At 46.5% G+C, this 19,752-nt stretch overlaps 1 protein-coding gene and 1 long non-coding RNA gene across 9 annotated transcripts in view; one reads left to right on the plus strand and one right to left on the minus strand.

Annotated features, from left to right (window-relative positions):
* The window catches only part of NFATC2 (nuclear factor of activated T cells 2), a 105,129-nt gene that overhangs the window by 9,758 nt on the left and 75,619 nt on the right, over positions 1 to 19,752 (minus strand). The window lies entirely within an intron of this gene.
* Positions 394 to 3,286, plus strand: LOC118176793. The gene is made up of 2 exons (XR_004755518.1): positions 394 to 567; positions 2,710 to 3,286. It is a non-coding gene; the product is annotated as an uncharacterized LOC118176793 (long non-coding RNA).

A 19,752-nucleotide genomic window follows, 5' to 3' on the forward strand; every position in this document is an offset into this window, starting at 1 on the left:
TGGGAAGCCAGGGCCTGGCATCCCAGGTCAGCAGGTACCCTGAGTACCTCAGGCATCCCCCTGCTTTTGTTTATCCATGCACAGTCCTCAGGCAGAAGTTGTGACTCTGCAAACTGTGCCCTCCAGGCACTTTCTCCCCAGTGATACAAAGCAGTGAGCAGTTCCAGGGGAAGGAACACTGAGCGCTTCGCACGGGTGCAGGTAACGTGGAACCCGCGCTGCTTTCCCCGTACTACACGCCATGGGGTCTGTCCCAGTTTGCCATGCTTCACTTCAGCCCGTTACACAAATGGTTACGATCTTGTAAATCAGTAATAAGTTGCACCTGAACCTGTAAGTGATTAGTAAAAAATCATTACACTTCCACTGCCAGAGGACTTTCACACAGTTAATCAGTTAAGAAGAGAACTGGGTGTTAACGGGTTGTTTAATTCCCTGGTAGACCAGTTATTGAGACCCCCATAACAAGAGGACTGAAATCAGAAGTGCAAACAATGTATGCAAGAATTACATTGCCTACAAATGGCATTTTGTCCTGGAGAAACAGGTACCAGATGTTGCACTAAGGTGAGCTGAAGGAAGGAATTCTAGGACTGAGCGGGTGCCATCTGTGGTGGCTTCTCCTATTGAACCCAGCTGAATCTTCATTTCAATCTATTAGAAATCGATGAGTTTTCTAGGCAGTTTCTCCATGAACCAGGAAACGGGGGTCATGTGGTATCTGCAGGATACACACGCACTAGCTTTCTCATCCTGGGTTGTTGACTGGAATGGCAAGACAAAGAGCAAATTTTGCTCCTGAGTGTGATTTCCTGTTAGCTTGAGAAATTTCACTATTTAAACATCATTTTTTTTAATCTGAAGATTCTAAGATAGGTGCAAACTCTGTTTACACATCGACTGAAAGAGGAATCCGTGCCAGCTGGCAATGAGAAAAGTGCACCCTCAGGCAAAACGTTGTGCACTTTCCCTCTTGCCCTAGGAGCTCTACCACTGCAGGAAGCCTTTGGAGCTCATCTGCAGGGTCAGTTTTCACAGCGGTGTAAAAATCCTTAGTTTAGACTACCCCATCTTGGTCACTGCATAGCTACAATGAGGAGAGGCACCCCACTGAACTGGGATGTTTCTCTAAGTACCAGTCTCAGCACCCTTTTTCTGCCTGCTCCTCCGCACTGCACATGCTGAAACCAAATCCGAGTGATGGCGACTGGGGTGGTCCCCAGCACCAGGCCTGGGTTACCTGACATGGGGCTGCCTCTGAATGTTAATGGTGACACCGACAGGAACCAAATGAGTAAAAAGCAAAAACTCTTGTATTATTAAATTTGCTGAGAGGATCGTAAATATTCTGCTTGTTTACCAGATAAACCCTTTAAGTCTGCTCAGTCACTGTATGTAAGGCATTACATAGTGTCTGACAGCTTGGTGAAGTTCTTCTAGGAGTCTAAGTAGCCACTTTGGGAAGCATACCTTGAAAGTGGAAAACTAGATCAGCCTGGGTGTGAGGAGGAACTCCAGGCCACCGTGGATTTGGTTTGTAGTAGCTTTCCATAACAAAGTCTTTTTTTAACTGACTTTCTTTCTGCTCACATATATTTAGATATGACTTTCATTCTGCAGTCCTCTGGTGCCAGATAGTTTTGGCTGAAATTGTAAGGGGTGGACACGTGTTTGAGTCATGCAGTTGGCTCTCTCTACTTGATAGTTAGTAAGTTACTGAGAAAAAATGAAGTTTGTATTTAGTTTTAGTTAACATGCAATGAGACCAAGTGAAATATTCCAAGCAGAAGATGCACATCATAAATACATATACAAAAACTTATACCAGAATGGGATGGAGTTCATTTTCTTAAACCACATTAGCTAAACAAATACAGAAATTCTACAGATGGACTGAAGCTTGAAAAATACAAGGCAGGAGGCTCCACTTTCTCGCTCCTAACTCTTGATCTAACTCTGTGGCTGCTGCTGCAAAGCACAGGGGTGAACTGTGCTCGCATCTATTTCTGCGAGCGGGGTTTAGACCTTGTGAATTCGCTACAAAACTGCTGAGATAAGCAGTGCCACCTGGTATTAATATGTGTTTCTTTTAGATTAAAAACAGCAAAACCAAAGGAGGTTCATGATGATTTTTTCCTACAGTAGCTTGCACCTTGTGGTCTGAACACTAATGAAATTTGTAGCAGATACCGCAGTGCCTCTAAAATAGTACCTGCCGGCAGGAAAAGCACACAAGCGACAGCACCGTTTATTCACATGGCACTTTGCAGTTTCATCATTCTCCTAGACTTAACCTATTTACTGAGAGGTGATATGAGTCATTCAGCAAAGTGTTTGAAAAACAGAGAGAGAAAAAAGAATGGATGGGAGAAAGCTATGTTTTACAGGAAATAATTGGGGGGTAGGAACCGAAGAATAGTTACAGCATGTTCAGGATTAGTTGAAGGTAACGAGAATAGGCTGCTGCTTTTTGTATTTCTGTCACAAAGGAACTACCAGAACAAATATTTAATTGAGGGGAAACAAACCATTTAACAAATATTTAATTGAGGGGAAACAAACCATATTACCCTTCCCTTAAGGCAGTTTTGCAGGGGATGAACAGTCAATAATGTAATCTATTTTCCTCCCTTGAGCACTTGTGCTTATGTCTATTAATCCAGACAACTATTCACTGGCTCTAATTCTCTGGCATCTTATCTTCTGCAGCGTCTTAACTTTGCAAGCGTCCCTGCTGAAGGGCTTGTGGATTCTTGCAGAATCTGGTCCTCTCCAGCAAACCAGGTTTCCTTCCGAACGTGTCTGAACTGAGTTTTGAAGCTGGTTCTCAGGAGAAAACAGCCAGCAGAAAACCATTGTCCAAGGGAACAGGAGAGATGCGCAAATGGCCTACGAACAACTGTGAGATAGACTGAGCCTTCCTACGCAACAGGCATGCAAATGACCTTCTGCTTGCAATTACTCTGCTTTCACAAACAACTTTGGAACAGCGAGCACGAAGAAGGCATATGTTTCTTATGTGCCTTATTTTAAAGAGGATTTGGGGCAGTAGGCATACTGTTCCTAGTGCAAAACACTGAGCATGGGAACATACGAATTCACTTTTGCATAGATTATTTTTCTATCACAATTCCACATCCTTCAGCAAATGCATGCTTGGGAGCAGGTTCTCCCTCTCCGCATTAGGCACTGAGTGGTGAGTGCTGTGTTCAGAGCACTGCTGTCAGGAACTGCCTCTGCAGGTGACGGAAAGGGGCAGGGTAGGGAGGTCTGCAGGCCTTGGTAATGGGAGCTCATAACAACAGGGCAAGTAACTTTGGGGCTACAGTTACATGCCCCAAGTTCACTGGAAAGAAGCCAGACCATTAAGTATTTAAGTGGTTATTGACAGAGTGTTACAATTCACATAAAACAATGTCAAGGAGGTGCCACATACAAGATGCTGCGTGTCGGCCCACATCCATCTGTTAGCTTTTACTTTGTTCTTTGACTGTAAGCCCTTTGAGGCAGCAACTGTTTGTTGTTGAGTTGGTTTTTTATCTTAGGAGTCAATACAGCATCTGTCACAATGGAGAGCGCATCCACGAGGGGTTTTCTGCCGCACCAAAATACGATGACAAAAATAATACTATGGAGCGTACGGACAGATGAGAGACTGTGATGAGGTGAGAGGGAGAACTAATTGTAAGAGACACCTGTAACTACAAAAGGAGTGCAAAGAGTACGGGGAGCAGATGCTGTAACTGCCTTTGCACCTCACCTCGAGAAGACCGGGAAGCTCTGACAGTAAATGGCCTGAGAACATAAGAAAAATGTATGTGCATCATCTGTAGACTTAAAACTTTCAGTTTGAGTCAGTGACACAAACAATAAAAGTTTTGTTCTCAATATGAAAAGAAAAGAGAAGGGGGGATATAAATTACCAGAAACAGAGCTGAGCTCCTCCATGTCCAATAGCTGCTGAGGTGACTATCTTTAGCTGAAGTGCAGCCAGAGCTATGGAGGCTGGGCAATTTCCAACCTCACCACAATAGCAATAACCTACATTTGTTCAGACATTAGCCCTCAATTATTTGCAGACCTCCCATCCCAATTCTAGATCAAGACATAGGAACAACCACCCAAAGAGACTGCCCCGGGGAATCCTTCCCCGGATGTAATGAGCCGTCCCGATTTTTCCAACTGTGAGGTCTCCGAGCTGTGTGCATCCCCATGCAGCCCAGGCAGGATGCGAGGCGCTCTGCTCAGCGCCGCGTCTCAGGGGCACGCTGCAAGTACCTAGGAAGACCGTCCTAATCCCTCCCAGGTTCTCCTCGGCTGTATGACAACATTCTCCTTTACACACAAGTTTGCACAGCCAGCTCACGAGCCCCGCGTCTGTAGCTCATCTTGAACCTATTAGTTTGCATTTAACCATCCACTGCTACATTTCCTGGGTGAATTCCAACCAAACGACGAAGGCTTTGGAACCACGTTGTGATAAAACACCCTCTTGCCTAAAATAAAGATAAAACTTTCTTACGTGTGATATGATCTCATCTGACTACAGAACACTTTCAAAAGCAATTGGCAGGCCATTCCTTCGGCGAGGAACGTGGACTGAACGGGAACACTGCTCGTCCTGCACTTGGGGAACCAGCCACAGACAGCTGGAAGACACAGCAGTAGCAAATTCGAAGGCCAAACTCACAATAACTCTTTCTGAGTGGTCTCAGAAGGAGAGCAACCGCCAGCACGGATGAAATGCCCTGGTTAACACACACAGCATAACAGAGTAATATGAAGCCACTGGTATCTTCCTCAAGGCCAGATTTTTAAAGCTATTTTGGTAGCTAACTCGCAGCTAAATCACTGTGGATGAGACACCTACCCACTCTAAAAAATAATCAACTATAGAAAGACACGAGCATGCACCGCCTCTCAGAATCTGGCCCAAACCTGTACCACCATGATAGAGAAGATGGAATAAATGTTGGTGAACAACAGAGAAATCCTACAAGAGGAACTGGGGGTTGTCTTTTAGGACGCTGGGGAGAGATGGGAAGGTTTTTTGTAGCAGCAAGGGCTGAACCATTGCTGCCTCCTTGCACGCTCCTTGCAGCGTCACCACGAGGAAGGCTCGCAGTGCAGCACCACCGCAGACCGACACAGCACAGTGCTGCCATGACCCGAGGCCAGCAGCAGGAAAACAGGCAGGTGCCCAGTAAAGGGAAGGGTGTGAAAAAAACGCCCCCTCAAGAGACCTAAAAATGAAAGTAATTACTGGTGGGAAAAGATAAACTGTCCAAGAAGCTGGGTCTTTCCCTTTTGCAGCCAAGAAGATAAAACGCTCCAGGTTTTAGTGGGTGGTGAAGCCACGATGATTTCAGAGCAGGATCACACTGCCGTGGGTGCTGGGAGAGGGCAAAAGGAGCCTCGCAGAGCTGAAAACTCCCCATGCCGTGCTGCGGGTGCCCAGTTACCTGCGGGTGCCCCGCTGAGCAGCAAGCATTACGTCCACAGCCAAGCCAGCTGCCAGCGTCCCTGTGGGGCCATCAGCACGCAGGGTGCTGCCCTGCAGGTCAGGAAGGGGGCTTTCCTCCTGGGGCTGCCCCAGGCACGGCTGGAAGCAACGCGGAGAATAACGGCACAGTTCATACTGGGGCTGTAAATCACTGCTGTGAGAAGTGACAGCCAGCTGAGTCTGCAGAGGGGGTTTGGTCACTGCTGACCCTGGCTGAGATCTGAAGGGTGGCCTCGATACAGAGGGCTGCAGCCTTTTACCTGCAAAGACAGGCAATTGTTATGGTTCAAGAGGCTGGCCGTCTCCACTGGGGACTCCCCCTTTCTCTCTCAGATGGGGTGTCACAGAAACATCCCCTGGCTGCCGTTCTTGTTCGCCTGCCTGGACAAGGCACTCGAGTCTGGCCCTGCTGCTGCATGGGGACAGCATCAGAAGGGGGAAAGAGCAGCATGAGAGTGGTTTGTTTGGTTTGTTCTTTTCTTTCTTTCTTTCTTTCTTTCTTTCTTTTTTTTTCTTTTTTTTTTTTTTTTCATTCCGAAATGTCATCTGCATCCAGCTGTTAGTATTTTGGAAATCTGCTCAGTTTTGTTTTCCTCATGTGGTTCAGCATGGCTGATGCTCCAGCTGCAAAACCTCAGCTGCCAGTGAGCCTGCTTAAAGCAGCTCTGCAGGAAAAGTCCATGTCCCGGCCAGCACCTTCCTCTCCTGGGGTCCTGGGGACAGCCTCTTCATCCCCCTAATGGGAACGGTGCTCAACTCCGTCATAACCACACCAGAGGAGAACGAGGTGGTCAGGACTTACACAGGAGGTGTCTACAGCAAATGACGTGGCAGAGAAAGTATTTCGGTTGCAGCCAACTGCATCTCGACCCCAAGAGCTTCTGCTTTTTGTGAAAGTATCACAATGCCTACACCACGAAATGCAGCATAATAAATGCACTGCAGATTGATAAGCTTTCAAACACTGTGGCATTGCTTGCAGGTTTTCTGCTTCCTTTTTTTTTTTTTTTTTTAATCCCCTACTGTTATGAGTATAATCTATGTTATCTGTAAAAAAGCCATGATTCAGCAACAGGATAGGTTATACGTGAATGTGGGTGATGAACTTACCCAGCACACGTCCCTTCCAGTACTTCTCCCATGCCCGCTGCAGTTTCCTGCTCTCTCCTGAGACCACAATAATGTCCTCATTTACCCCCTGACCCCAGAGCAGACACCCCTTGACAGAGCCAGAAAACAGCAGGAGAGTGTGCAAAGTGCCTTGGAAGGACAGAAGAGTGTGCAGAGGCTTCCAAGGAACCTAGAATGGGGTGTGGTTATACATGTGGAAACACACTGATTAAGTAAAGTTAAGGGATGGGGCTTCATTACTGAAATACCTCTTCCATTTGATAGCTGAACCCCAAGTAACAGTTTTTAGCCGCACAACTCTATCCTGTACCAAGTCACTCGGTGACATGGACAAAATCATCCATCACTGAACAGTCAGGTAAACACAGCCCCTGCTAAACGTAGCCTGATCACATCATCGGCCCTTACACGACTCTCCCCTTCCTCCCAAGCAATGATGGAAACAAAGTTGGGCAATTAATAACCCCTGATGATGAGATTTACCAAGTAAAGGTAAATAAGAGAAAGCAGAAGCTGTACAAGTGCCTTTGTTGCAGGAGAGGCATTCAGAGGCGTGCTAGCCGGATGCTCAGCACTATCCTGCAAACCAACAAGAGAAATACTGGGAAAAGAGTAAACTTTGTTTTCCACGTGGCTGGAGAAGCAGTACCTGTGTGTCCCTGGCAGGGCTAGGACAGCCCAGCAGGCAGGGATGTGCCCCCGCAACCCAGCCTCTGCGTGCCCTAAGTCCCGGGGGAAAAGGAGCAGACGCAACCCTCTTTAGAGAATCCCTGCCTCCTGCAGATAAGCACATCATAGCAGAAGATAAACAAAGCTGAAAAGTAAATGCATAAATATATCGTGTGGGCTGCTTGGAAGGTCACTAACCCAGAGGAGAAGGGATTACTTTAATTTCCCTTTTACCTGGAAACAAAAATAAACTGAGAAAACCAAATAACCTCAGCATCACTTTAAAGGGCTGGAAAAGAAAACCTCTCTGAGAAGGGGGACAGTCGAGAGCGCCTCGCGGGACGCGTGCTCTTTGCCTTCCCCCATAGGCAGGACTTTGTGTGTCTTTCACCGAGGCTGGCCTGGATGCATGCACAGTGCGGGAGAGGCGGGCCGAGGAGCGAGAGGACGTGAAGCTTGCTGTGCTGTCCAGAAGATGAAAACACTAGTGCTGTTTATAGAGGGAAACCCAATTCGTCAGCCCAAATGAATTCCTGTGCTAATCCATGCAGGCTTCATGTTTTCCACCAGCCCCAGCCACTGTAAAGACTATCTTTAGGAGGCACAGTGTGTTTGGAAAGGAGCAGCTGGAAAGAGGGGACGTTTATGCCAGCTTGGAAGGCTTTCTGGTATGGAAAAAGAGGAATGCTCTCTTGGGTCTCCCCACAAAATTAAAGCATCTTCATCCAGAGCAAAACGATGCCAAGCACAACAAACAAAAGCGGCTTTCCCCAACTCTCCTGGGCAGCCTCACTCCAGGGTTCACAATGGTTTCCATAGAACTTGTTTTGCTATCAAAACAAATTTGATCTATCCAGGCATGATGGTGCGCACTGTTTTCTGAAGAAAAGAAAATTAATTTTCTCACTTCTTGGTCTGCCAGAGCATTTTTGTCCAGGTGCCACAGACAGGGACTCCCCAGATAACTGGTGCATCTGCCGGTCGGCTGAAGGCAGTGTGCATCTCAAAAAGAAAAAAAAAAAAAAAAAAAAAACAAAACAACAAACCCGAGAGGTTTTGGTCCGTGTACACGGCGTGACGGAGCTCCCTTCGCTGCACAGGCAGGGGCAGAGCCGGGCCCTGGCTAATTGCTCTCGTTCCTTGGCCTGGGAGGCAGAGCGTGGCTGTGTGGCAACGCATGCTTCCTGTAATAAACCAGCCATCAACTGCGTGCATCTCTCGTTGCATCCACAGGAGGAAATGAATGTCTTGTTCTATTGACCACAGTCTGTTGAAATGCTTGTAAATATTACAGTCTAACTGTGATTAAGGGCTAGATGGCTCGCATGGCCGGGGTACGCGGCCCCTCGAGAGCTGCACTGGAATGTCACATGCAGGAAAGGCTCCTTCCAGCCCTCCTGCACGGACACTCACGCTCAGCAGTGGTTTCTGAAAAGCAGAGATGACTTTCTGCACGACAGAATAGGCTGGAGGAGCACTAAAAGCTACATCTAAACCAAGACCACTAGCAGAACCGCCTGAATTTTGGGTAAGTTTTAACCTTGATCTGAAATTTGCACTAGTTTGGAAGCTGGGAAGAGCTATGAAACATAACCAAGCATAAAACAAAGCTCCAAAGATAGTAATTTTAAAAACTGACCTAACGATCGTTTTGTGGGCTTTTTATTTTACTAATAACTTATAGAACTATATGGAAGAAAAAGTGTATTAAAATTCACGGTATTTGAAGCCTTTTGAATCTATTTGAAGCTATTTGAAGACATGAGGCTGCAGGAAGACCTTAGGAGAGGTCCAAGGCAGCCCACCTAGCTGAAAATCTCCCCCAGGGTTTGTCCGCTGGTAATCAGTACCTTGGTGTGCTTTCCAAGGAAGAAGACGGCACCCACTCAAAGCAAATGCATGTGTGCATTTCCTTGTGCACAAAGAAAATTGAAGTGATTTTAAAGCAAAAAGATGCACAAACCAGAATGTAGTTAAAAAACTACAAATCTTTAAAGTTCTGCTCTGATTTGCCTGAGTCCTCTGATTTAAGGCAAGCCAGTTTGCTCCCCAGACCTGCCCTGAGCAGTCAGTGCTCACCTTTGCAGACTGTTTCCAGCCTTCTGCACCAGTTTGTACAAATTTACAATTACTTCATATCCAAGGACTTGAACCGAGGGACTCCTCAAAGCCATATAGACAACTTCCTAGGTTGGCGACCGCTTACCTACAGAAATGCTGGGCCTCATTTTGGGGTTTTTGGCAGACCTGTGAATCGAGTGACTAAAGCTGTGCCCCATGTGCCCCTTCCCCTGGAAGCAGAGGCTGAAGGCGCTGCCTGTGGGCAGGCTGGATGCAAAGAGCTGCACAGAGCATCTGATTTCAGGAGCCCTCCAACACCGGGACCTTCATAGATACCTCTGGAGAAGTGCCCTGCTGCCTCCCGGTAGGAGCTGGAATCCCAGAGGGGGCGGGTGAGTACCTGGGCCGAGCACCGGGAGGTGTCTGACCGTAAAGGCAAGGCAACGCCTGGCACATCACCCAGCTTCCTCTGGCCTTGTGGCTCCCGGAGCTGAGCTCTTACAAATAACCAACGCCGCGTTGCTCATCATGCCAGCCATGTCACCCAGGGAGGTTTAACTGCCACAATACTTTCACCACCGACTCCCATACTTCTGAAGTGGCTCCCCCTTCATTTAGTCATTCTCACTCTTTCCAAAGAAACTTAGAAACCACCTAAATAAACCAGCACCAATTGAGACATTGCAAATGTCATAAGAGTCATTCATGTGTCTCACTATTTGTCCTACATTTGACTCGATTCATTCACGAATGATGAAGTCATTCATCATTAAGAAACCAAACCAAACCACACCACAATGTGGGAATCTTTGACTAGGCTCCCCTGGCAGAGCAGATCAGAGGGGATGATTGCAAACTCACACTCCTCTAATTTACTGCTTCTTTCGCCCTGGTCCAAATTATTCTTTGCACGTTAAAAGTGAAGGTTCAGAGTCCCTGCACAAAGGAAGAGCAAGCATAAGCACTGAAAAAGGGCTAAATGATGCTGTCACTTTGCTGTGATATCACCTGGTTACCTCTGCATGGCCTCGAGGTTTTCTGGTCAAGCAGTGCACCCTGGTGCACAAACAGGGCTGGCATATGTCTGTGCTGCCAGTGCCCCCCCACCAGCCAGGAGTCAAAGCATGGCCAACACAGGCAGCTGGATGGCAGCTCAGGACAGCCCGCTCTCACCTTTACTTCGACACCTGAAATTATCCACGTGGAAAAATTCTCCCTCAGATGCAAACGTATCCCTCCAGTGTCCACGGGCAAAAGTCAGTAAGAGTTTTCTCACTAAATCTAGTTCAATTACGATTTCACTCTAAATAAATCGTGTTTGTTCAGCTGAGGGCAGAGTTTAGTCTGTGTTTTGGAATGCAAACAGATTCCAAATTAAAAACCCACAAAAGGACATGGCGTGATTAAAATGGGGACTGTGTGGATTAGGAGAACCTGCAGGAAGATGAAGAGTGTTAGGCCAGCTTCTCACTTAGCGAGTTAGTGTTGCTCTGCTGAGTCACATGGGCATCACCCTTGAAGTCCTTTAATCCTCAGTGCTTTTACTCCAGGTTAGAGTAGCTGAAGATTTAACTCTTCTGTATCTCACAAAATCCACTGGTTAAATCTAACCGAGGTTCAAAGCCAATGTTGTCAGGCCATTAGTCATGTGAATATAGAGAGCTCAGAGTTTTAATTGCTGAACAGATTGTAGTCTCTGTAGTAGACGTGTACCTAACTGGAGAACAGGAATGCTTCCAAAGTTGGGAGTACTTGGATTTAGGGTTTTTGCACAGACCCCTTTTAGAGAGAGGATCCATCTGTGAAATTCACAGCTGGATGTACGCCCAGATTTCTGTGCTTGCAAAATTGAAGCATGGGGACTTGGAGTGATGACTCAGACACAACTGCATTGTTTATGCATTTTAGGTTGGCTTTTACCGTCCTCTGCTTTCTTCTTGGTAAACACAGAGAAAGAGTGTGAAAGTTAGCAGCTGGATGGAAATTCAAATTAGAAGCTAATATGCTGGGAAGGGAGTTTCATGGTCTTCACAAATTTGCTTTGCTTCCCCTATCTCTGCCTCTCCTGCTGGCAGGACTACAGATGTGCTGCTTGTTTTTCAAATCACAGAAGTAGGAATGACCTATTAGGTCATTTAGTACCTCTCATCGCCAATGCAGAATTGTCTTCTTGTGCATTTGTCCAGTCTGCTTTTAAAATTCCTCTAAAAACACACTGCATCCAAATTAGAGCAGAGAAGTCTCTTGGAACTGGTGAGTAAGCAGCACTATAAAATGATCTGGGAGTGTAAGGCCATGGCAGCTTCTGCTGGGTAGAAAAGCTCTCACTAATTGGAGCTAATTTAGCTCTCATTATTTAAAGTTCTTGTAAGAATACTGTGTTTCATGGGAAATTCAGATGATTTATCCTATTTTTTTTAAGTGCTCAGGGATTTATAAATAATCAGTATTGTATTTTTTAAGAAATAAAATATGAAAACCAGGTGGAAAAAAAAAAGGAATTTTAAATTAACCACCTATAGGGCTTCATTCTTGTGTGACAAAAAAAATCTATCTGGACCAGAAGCCCTGCACCAGCTCTCCACGCTGCCTGGCAGTGCTCAGCTGGAAGGGTTCTGTTTGTGGGAATAACGCTGCGAATCCAGCTATTCTTCTGTAGCTTTAGACTTTACAACTGGCTTTTGGTTTGCACCATAAATAGCCTGTATATCTTTAAGATGGTGAATTTTGCCAGGCATTTATTTCACAATAGTTAAACGTGCAGATGTCCAAACTTTTCAAAGCAGCAGGGCTCTTTGCAGCTGCTTGCAAGATTTCAAAGTGCAGTTTGAAGATGGCTCGAGCTGCCTTTTCACTCGCCCTCTCAGCGGGAGCAGAATCCACCCATTACACTGCTGCGAGGGGAGAAAACTTCCTTCTCCTACCTTTGCACATTCTTAACATGAACTCAGTTCGTAACAAATGAAACTGCAAAGAGCAGCAACGCCAAATGCAGGAGCTCAGGGCTCATGAGTCAGGCACCTAATAATCATGAGATTGGTTTTAAAAGCAGGCAATCAGCCCCCCCGCCCCCAAAATTGCATCATTTTTTGCCTGCCTGGATTTTGAAAGATCAAAACACCAAGGCTCCTAATTTTAATGTTTTGTATTTTCTTGGCTTGGACTTGAAAAAATCACTAAGAACAAAAACCTCTCATATTTTGCTGCAGTCACCTGCACAGGGACTTTAAATCACTACGAATATTTCAAGGCTCACAATGAAATTGCAAAGAATGAGAAAATCTTTGAGCTGCCATGTGGAAGCAAGCCTGCGCACTGGTTACATGCATATTCAATTACACAGCACTAATTTTAAAGGGGGGATAAGATAAACCGCGAGGACAAGTACACACCTAGCTGCTAGTGTAGCTCTCAGGGAGGGCACAGCTCCCCCCAGCAGTGCATCTATTTAATAAACTAACCCAGCACGTTGCGTCATCTTTGCTGGGAGTTACTGACGTCAAGATTCATTTTGAGGTGGTAAAGGCACAAAGCTGAGCTGGTGCAATTACTGCCCACGCTGCGTGTGTGAATCCATTGGGCTACGTAGGCTGCAGCTACCCCTACAAGCTCAGCCAGCTGAGCAGCACTGGTGCTGCTGGTGGAACCCTCCCCATGCGGATGTACAAAAGGCTTTCAGTGGAGCAGCTGGTGGTGGTTCCCTGCCTTGGCACCAGCTGTGCTGATCCCAGCGCTTTTACACCGACTGAGCTGTGTCTATACAAGGGCTCCTACCATAATAGCTGTGTTAGCAAAAGAAAAAAAAATCAACCACCTTAACCAGCATAGTTCTGTGGTAAGCTGCCTAAGTGTAAATCAAGCCTTGTTAAAGGCTTCCAGAAAGCACTCCTCTGGTTCAAGGCAAAACGGTGAATTTAGCTCCAGGAGGAGTTAACCCCCTTCCCTGTTTTTGCACACTTTTCTTATAAATGTGCTACCTGCACATTTCTTGCGTCTCATTTCCAAGGACACGTTAAAAAATAATATTGTCAAAACCGTCATGACTTTGCCTGAACTGAAAGACTTTCTGTGTAGAGCCCTCAGTGTCACCCCTAGCTGACGGGAAGACCACGGATTCATTTTTCTTACACCCTGTATTTGCTCGTGTGACAGCTTTGCTCTTTCTCCAAGCTTTGCCCCAAGAAATGGGGGTGTTTCTAACAGCCACACCTGTTCTCAGTGACAGGTAACGTATTGCTTGCCAGCAGTCATTCATTCACTTCTAGAAAGCGGATAGCACACTTCGATATACACGGTATGAAAAGAGTGAGTCTGATGGAAAGACAGAAAAAGGAACAAGTAGCTCTGCCATGCCTCCCGTCGGTACGTGTGTGCTTTCACAGCCTGGGGGGCATTTCCAGGTCATGGCCCCAACATGCTGTTGGCGTCCCCACATCTGCAGGAAGGACGTGGCTGGGGGACCTGGGGATGCCTGAGGCTGGTTTGGTTTTACCAGCACAGTTCTGCATCACCTTGGGCAACTCAGCAGCTCCGTGCCCTGCTTCGGCCATCTGTAAGGGCTGGGGGAAAGCCTTGCCCGCTTCTTTCTGCTGTGGAATTGTTTTGGTTTGTTACTGTTCCTCTGCACTGAACAAACAGTGTCACTGGACTGAAAAATATTATTGTCGTTATCCCTTTAAACTGAAAGTGGATTGAAGGAATAAAAGTAGATGTATGGTCTGTTTTGGCAGATGTCTTCCAACAGATGGGTGTCTATGGTCGTCTTTATAAGAGCTGTCTGCTGTCTGTGATTCAGACCGTCTAAGGAATGCCATGAGCGTGGAGTAAATGGACAGCAAGTCTGGGAAAGGACTTTATTGTGGTTTAGAAGCTTTCAATTCCCAACTGCATGAACAAGTTCTTTTTTTCAAGTAATTCTGCCAGTATTTCAAAACTATCATTGAAAATTGCTCGATGCCTTCTGAAAACTAAGTGCTTTCTGCTGATAACAGCCCGCTGCTTAAGTCTTCAAACGGTGGCATGCCTTCCACCAGCAAATCGCCAGGATTGGGCTTTATTGTCTTGGTGCATGGGTTGCTGGTGGGACCCTGCCCACTGAGGCACCGAGCAAGCTTTCACGTACCCATCCTGCACTGTCAGTTCTTGGCGGCGGTGCCTGTGGTCTCCTAATGGAGTCTGCATGTTCTTTTGAACAGGAAACGCTTTGTAACACAACTTGCCTGTGGGCACTTACTGCACCAATTAAAGATTCCTGAGCTCGAGAACAAAGAGGTGCCAGTGGAACTATGGTTTTAATCACTTGATTCATTTTCTTCCTTCCTCCACTGCTGATTTTAGATGTATGTGTTTTTTTTTCTCACTTTGCTTTGTTTTGCATGTTTTTAGGTGGCAGGACAGCCACTCAGAAGAACTACTGGGAAAAGAGCATTTTGGAAAAAGTGCTGAATTTTCAAATAGTGAATTATTTCTAGAGGTGAAGAGCAACACCAGATGCCAGTCTGCCATAACAACACAAATACTTAGCTCTTATTCAAGTATGCAGCCATTTTTTTTCTTCCCGAGAGTCCATGTGAGTTTTAGTAACATAAATTAATTAAATGCTTAACTGTACTGGAAGAACGGATAACAAGATTCATTTTAGTAATGGTAAACAGGTACAGAGAAGTAAAATATGTTGCCGAAAGACCATGCTCAGACACAACCCAGACCTGCCTCTTGATAGAATGATCCTTCTTCTTCCTACCAGCAGACCACGGGCGCTGGGGAGCAGGGCCACCTTTTTGTTCTTTTTTCATATCACATCTAGCAAAAGCAAGACTCTGGAACACAAATGGGGGACTTAGGTCCTAACACAAGCATACAATAACAGTGATCCAGAAATAAAGCATGTAGTGTACCCAAGGAGTGGCATCAAGTCCCAGATGAGAACAGAAAATCTGGAACGAAGTGAGTCGGAGCATCAGGAATGAGTCTGATGAATACCCTGATTTGCTAGAGTGCTTGAGCAAAACACGGTGGAGAATGTACATGCTTCACTCTTAGTCAAACCCTTTCTGAGCAGAAATGACCACACCTTCTATGAAAAGTAGTTCTAATTAAAAACAGAGCGTGGCCTTTTTTTGATGCAAACTGTTGCCCTTCCTGAACGACAGCCCATTTGCAACATGCAAATTCCCTCCTGTGCGAAGCAGCAGGAAACAGGAACATTTCCCCCCTGTCCTGGATCACTCTTCTCCTCTGTGCATTTGATGAGTGTAGATGCACGATGAAGACAAAAATAAATCAAACTAAAACGTGTTCCCACAGCCACCATCTTCTGCGCTTCCTGGCCAGGAGATCAATACAGTGCTAAAAGCGAAAGGCAGCTTCTCTGCAGCTGGCCGGATCCCTGCCCTCTGTTAGTGCTGTTCCGCTGCTCTATAATGCACAGAGGGCGTAAATTGCCTTCACCTTGCAGCTGAGGTTCCCCCAGCACAGGGAAGTCCCCAGCTGGCACCAAGCTGAGAGGGCTGGTGGCTCTGTGCCACCCTTGCTGTGCAGGGACTGGGGTGGGGGTGGGGGTGGGGGGGGATGCTCGTGCCATGCTGCCACCTGAGCTGAAACCCCGAAAGACTGTGCTGGGTTTGAGGTGGGGACGGTGCCCTGCAGACAGCAGCAGAGCATCCTCCTTCCCCCAGCCTGTGCTCACCCTCTCCTCTCATCCGAACACGTGTCGGTGGACGCACACTCCTGAGGCACATGCGGGACCAGCGCAGATGCAGAGTAGGCAGCGAGAGACCAGCGCTGGCAGGAAGGAGGTCAGAGCCTGGCTGCTGCTGATGCAGGGCTGACACAGTAGCTCTGCTTCCCCGGGGGAGCTGGGGTTTCCTGGAGGTGCTCAGCCCTGGGCCTGACAGCTACGTGGCTACCGAGAGAAAAGCTGCTCGGAAAAGATTTTTTCTGTCCACAGAGGAAAGAAGAGATTTGCATTTGATTTCATGCCACTGCGGGTTCAGACTGTGCATTTTCTTGTAGTTGAATGAAAGAAAGAACACAAAAAGAAAAAGGAGAGACCCGGCACATTCTGAGTAAGGGCAACGGTTACTGTGGTGGCGAGCAAAACTCCCAAACTAACAGGTTGCTTGTAGTGAAGGTGATTGAAAGTGCCGGGTGATGGACAGGCACCACATTGCACACATGGCAAATTCATTTTCTGAAGAACTATCTGCCGCATCTGAAATTTTCTGTGAAATACATGAATTCACTCTAAAGCATCTCTGCTGATCGGCAGTCTGATTAACCACTACACAAGCATCTGCCTTGCTTCCCTCCTCCCCATTAAAGATTACTGGTGCACCAAAAATAATTTAGAGATCCTGTATCAAACAGACGGTTCTGGGTGTCAGATGTGGTTAGATAGTTATCAGTTGAATAATGACAATCATTTTTCTTTGTAAAGTGAAAAGCGCACAACATGACAGCCGAACCTAAAGGAAGGACTGAATCTGAGGCAGGCAAGTTGGTAACACGCAAGACAACAGCTACACGTCCGTGTATTTGTACAGGGGAAGACCTAACCCCATGCTTTACACTGAGCCTCTACAAGGCACTTGCAGATCGTGTCCCATCTGAGAGCTTTGCCTGCAATGCATTTCCCCTCCTCTTGCTCTTGTCACACGATCGCTGTCTCTCTGTGTCCCAGGTGGGAACTGCGGCACACGGCAGCTGAGCGGCTGCCCGGGGCTGTGCAGCAAACCCCTGGCTCTGCAGCAGGGCCACAGGGCACAGCCACAGCCCCCAGCCCCGGTCACCCTCGTTCTCCACCCTGCCCCTACAGAAGTCAGCACCGATGGATTTTGGATGGTGTTGGAAATATTTTTTTATTTTTCAGGACTTTTGCTTTAAATAGTTAAGCCGATTGTTCTGAACATCCTGCAAGAACGCAGCTCTACTTGTTAAGGTTTTGTGCTCGGTGGTGTAGCTTTTACCACTGTGGCTGGCTTTGGTTATGAACAACGTGAAAATGAGGCCTCATCTGAAACATGCTGAGCACTCTCTTTTCCTACGGTACTCACTTGCATTTGAATTAACTAATCTCTTCTTGCCAGCATTACCTGTTGAGTCCTGAAGGTTTTTCTGACCATGGCTTATCCTCTCTCCCAAAATATTCCCAACAGCAATGGGTCTCTGAGGCAGAAGTGAGTAACAAAGGCTTCTCTGCCAATCTTTCCTGAGCAGTCCTTTCCTCTGGGGATTTCCCTCTACCCTTTTTCATATCAAAAAGTTACAGATCTATCTATATTGTTGGTTTATTTTATTTCTTTTGACAGAGAGATGGTGTACAGAGGAATATGTATATGGAGGTACACATGGGAGGCAACATCCAGCCTGCATCAGACTCCGTGCTGGCTGCTTTTCCAAACCCAGCCTCTAGGACTTGGGGCTCCAGCCTTCCTTCCAGCAACCACACACACACTTTGCCATTTGGCCTTGCGGGGGAAAGGTGAGAAATTGCAAGTGGGCTGCATAGGCTGGGCATGGCACCTCCTGCCCTAAGGAAGCACAGGTAAGAGGAGAAAAGGACAAAGGTCTCCTTCAAACAAAGCACACGACAGATCTCCGCATCTGCAGCGTGGTCAGAAGTGTGTTACAGACACGCTGAAGCTATTGTTAAGGTAGCCAGTATGGCTGGCACCAGGTGCGCAGCCGCTATGCACAGAGCTCCTTGCACACAGCACAACCAACCTGAGAAGACAGGCAAACGTTTGCCATCACCTGCCTTAAGGTCCTTTCTGCTGGTGCTACTCAACCTGAAGAGCTTACAGCCTCGAGAGCTACAGTCACATGTTTGACAGTAATCCTCCTGTGGAGGTGGAACTGGCTGTTATCTTTACACGGCAGGATGTAAAGAGAGATTAGGCGTGCTAAGCCCTGAATCTTATGTGCCCTGTGGAGCAGCGAAGACTTTGAGAAAAGAACAAACCATGGGCTCAGAAAGAAGGCCAAATACCTTTTTTTTTTTTTTTTTTTTTTTTTTTTCCAGCAGCAGCAGAGAAGAAAATAGTGAAGGCTCCTGCCAGCAATGGCAGTTGGAAGAAGTAAATAGAAACAGTAATTGTGTTATCTATGATATGTTATTCTTGGTCACTTCCAGGAGAGCTCAAACAATGGGACACTGTACCCTCTCTGTGAGAGGGAACAGCTCCAGGAATGAGGAACTGAGGGAGCAGGGCTCGTCCCAGGTCACACAAGAAGTTCATGGCAGAGCTCAGAATAGAAGCAAAGCCCAAAACACCAGGGCTGTGCGTTAACCACCAAGGCAGAGGACAAGAGCTGAGAAGAGGAGGTCAGAACTACAGAAAGGGCCGAAAGCTGGACTGTCAGCAGAAATATGGAGAAAGAAGAACAAAGATGAGGGAGGAGGAAGATGGGGGAAGGGAAGAGGAGAGAAGGGAAGCGAGAGACACCAAAACAGCCATTGCCTAAGAGTCTGTACACCCATGGCACTGCAGCGCACTCATGCCAAGCCTAGCTGGGGAACCATCATCTCAGCATCTGTCCACGAAAAATTGCAGCAAGGCCTAACAGCCCGCTTTATCTCAGAATAGCTTTCTGGATAAAAGGGATTTGAGGGTAAAGCCTCCATAATCCTTTGGGTTTTGGTTTCTTTTAATACTATAAAGCACAAAAATAAACTTTCTAGTTAGGAAAAATATGGCTTTTGTTATGTTCTGAGTCATTTTCCCCCAGCAGCAAACAGAGTGGCTTTTCAATTCAAGCCTTGAACATTTCAGAATCAAATGTTTTGCAAAGTCCTAATGTAAATCATGGTTTTCCAAGTCGGACTCCTAGCTAACGTAAACTCACTGAGGTCAGTAAGGAGGCTGTATGTAACCAAACTCACCTTGCTCGACGTGAGTGGCAGACTTGATAAATTAATCTCTAGTCTGAGATCAGTTCAGAATGACCCAGTCAGCCAAGCAGAAGCCTGGAATTTCATTTCTAACTTGCTGCTAGTCTGCCTAATGGCTCCTCTTAGCAGAGGTCAAGCACATCCCTTGTGAGCCATGCTCTATTTACATGTTTCTGGCCTGATTCAAAACCCATTGAAATTAATTTCGCAGTCCATTTTGGGAGTTCATTTAAGTGGACTTTGGCTCTACTCTGAAGTCTGCTAGCTTTAACTTCAAGTTTCATTCTTTTTATTTCATTTACAAGGTTTGTACCAAGTATTTCTAGAGATGTGGAAGAAGCTCTCGGTTTCTCATAGTAAAAGTACCTCAGAACAGTGTTCGGTTTTATCATGAGAAAGATTATCTTGCTTTCTTATCATGCCCCATTCCCTGAACGGGAAGTGGATTTTTCTTAGCTGTTTTCTTGCAGATCTAGCAAATCTCCTAAATCAAATT

Source organism: Oxyura jamaicensis, chromosome 20 (genome assembly GCF_011077185.1).
Source record: "Oxyura jamaicensis isolate SHBP4307 breed ruddy duck chromosome 20, BPBGC_Ojam_1.0, whole genome shotgun sequence".
NCBI lineage: Eukaryota > Metazoa > Chordata > Aves > Anseriformes > Anatidae > Oxyura > Oxyura jamaicensis.